Source organism: Hemibagrus wyckioides, linkage group LG23, assembly GCF_019097595.1.
Source record: "Hemibagrus wyckioides isolate EC202008001 linkage group LG23, SWU_Hwy_1.0, whole genome shotgun sequence".
Classification (NCBI taxonomy): Eukaryota; Metazoa; Chordata; class Actinopteri; order Siluriformes; family Bagridae; genus Hemibagrus; species Hemibagrus wyckioides.
The window spans coordinates 20,571,850-20,574,349 of record NC_080732.1 but is presented as its reverse complement, the minus strand read 5'-3'; the positions used below and the strand labels follow the sequence as shown (position 1 = coordinate 20,574,349).

The following is a 2,500-nucleotide window of genomic DNA, read 5'->3' as shown; positions in this document are numbered from 1 at the left end:
TGTGACACTGAGCTAATGCTAACACGGTTCAGGGGAAAGTCTGCAGTGCTACAAGTCTCCAGGTGACGTCACTGGCTGATCTGCATTTTTTTAATTGGCTCATCATGATCATTTGCATATCAAAACATGAAGAAGGAACATATTTACACAGGTCATGTATAACATTCTGACCACTGACCGGTGAAGTGAATAAGACTGATGATCTCCTCATCATGGCCCCTGTTAGTGGGTGGGATATATTAGGCAGCAAGTCAACATTTTGTCCTCAAAGTTGATGTTAGAAGCAGGAAAAATGGACAAGGATTTGAGCGAGTTTGACCAAAAGGGCCACATCTGTGTTCTAGAACACACACACAGAGACAGGTCCATGTTCTGGGACAGAGAGAGAGACAGGTCCATGTTGTGGGACAGAGTTAGGGAGAGGTCCATGTTCTGGGACAGAGAGAGAGACAGGTCCATGTTCTGGGACAGAGAGAGAGACAGGTCCATGTTCTGGGACAGAGAGAGAGACAGGTCCATGTTCTGGGACAGAGAGAGAGACAGGTCCATGTTCTGGGACAGAGAGAGAGACAGGTCCATGTTCTGGAATCTTCTGACTGTAGCAGCTAACCCCTGAAGCATGAGCAGAAGCCTTGAGCTCTATGAACACCTTCAGCAGCTCTGAGGATAAACCTCCTGCTTCAGAAAAATGAACAAATGAATGAATAAATAAATAAAAAACTCTTCTTCTTTCTTCTCCTGCTCTTTAGTGTTCTTCTCTCTGTCTTATAATCTGTCCTTAATGATGAGGTTTATCAGCAGCCTGTCTATTACTGTGGAGCTCTTTGTTTTGACTGTGTAGTGTGTGTAGTGTGTGTAGTGTGTGTGTGTGTGTGTGTGTGTGTGAGTCTGTGTAGTGTGTGTGTGTGTGTGTGAGTCTGTGTAGTGTGTGTGTGTGTGTGTGTGTGAGTCTGTGTAGTGTGTGTGTGTGTGTGTGTCTGTGTAGTGTGTGTGTGTGTGTGTGTGTGAGTCTGTGTAGTGTGTGTGTGAGTCTGTGTAGTGTGTGTGTGTGTGTGTGAGTCTGTGTAGTGTGTGTGTGTGTGTGTGTGTGAGTCTGTGTTGTGTGTGTGTGTGTGTGTGTGTGTGTCTGTGTAGTGTGTGTGTGTGTGTGTGTGTGTGTGTGTGTGTCTGTGTAGTGTGTGTGTGTGTGTGTCTGTGTAGTGTGTGTGTGTGTCTGTGTAGTGTGTGTGTGTGTGTGTGTGTCTGTGTAGTGTGTGTGTGTGTGTGTGTGTGTCTGTGTAGTGTGTGTGTGTGTGTGTGTGTCTGTGTAGTGTGTGTGTGTGTGTGTGTGTGTGTGTGTGTCTGTGTAGTGTGTGTGTGAGTCTGTGTAGTGTGTGTGTGTGTCTGTGTAGTGTGTGTGTGTGTCTGTGTAGTGTGTGTGTGTGTGTGTAGTGTGAGTCTGTGTAGTGTGTGTGTGAGTCTGTGTAGTGTGTGTGTGAGTCTGTGTAGTGTGTGTGTGTGTGTGTGTCTGTGTGAGTCCGTGTAGTGTGTGTGTGTCTGTGTGAGTCCGTGTAGTGTGTGTGTGTGTGTCTGTGTAGTGTGTGTGTGTGTGTGTCTGTGTAGTGTGTGTGTGTGTGTGTGTGTGTGTCTGTGTAGTGTGTGTGTGTGTGTGTCTGTGTAGTGTGTGTGTGTGTGTGTGTGTGTGTGTCTGTGTAGTGTGAGTCTGTGTAGTGTGTGTGTGAGTCTGTGTAGTGTGTGTGAGTCTGTGTAGTGTGTGTGTGTGAGTCTGTGTAGTGTGTGTGTGTGTGTGTGTGTCTGTGTAGTGTGTGTGTGTGTGTCTGTGTAGTGTGTGTGTGTGTGTGTGTGTGTGTGTATCTGTGTAGTGTGTGTGTGTGTGTCTGTGTAGTGAGTGTGTGTGTGTGTGTCTGTGTAGTGAGTGTGTGTGTGTGTGTCTGTGTAGTGTGTGTGAGTCTGTGTAGTGTGTGTGTGTGTGTGTCTGTGTAGTGTGTGTGTGTGTGTGTGTGTCTGTGTAGTGTGTGTGTGTGTGTGTGTGTGTGTGTGTGTGTGTCTGTGTAGTGTGTGTGTGTCTGTGTGTGAGTCTGTGTAGTGTGTGTGTGTGTGTCTGTGTGTGAGTCTGTGTAGTGTGTGTGAGTCTGTGTAGTGTGTGTGTGTGTGTGTGTGTCTGAGTCCGTGTAGTGTGTGTGTGTGTCTGTGTAGTGTGTGTGTGTGTGTGTCTGTGTAGTGTGAGTCTGTGTAGTGTGTGTGTGAGTCTGTGTAGTGTGTGTGTGTGTGTCTGTGTGAGTCCGTGTAGTGTGTGTGTGTGTCTGTGTAGTGTGTGTGTCTGTGTAGTGTGTGTGTGTGTGTGTCTGTGTAGTGTGTGTGTGTGTGTGTGTCTGTGTAGTGAGTCTGTGTAGTGTGTGTGTGTGTCTGTGTAGTGTGAGTGTGTGTGAGTCTGTGTAGTGTGTGTGTGTGTCTGTGTAGTGAGTCTGTGTAGTGTGTGTGTGTGAGTCTGTGTAGTGTG

General features: G+C 47.0%; 1 protein-coding gene across 2 annotated transcripts in view; it reads left to right on the top strand.

The window, feature by feature from the left end:
- The window catches only part of cmc1 (C-x(9)-C motif containing 1), a 171,441-nt gene that overhangs the window by 426 nt on the left and 168,515 nt on the right, over positions 1 to 2,500 (top strand). The gene's annotated exons all lie outside the window — the stretch shown is intronic.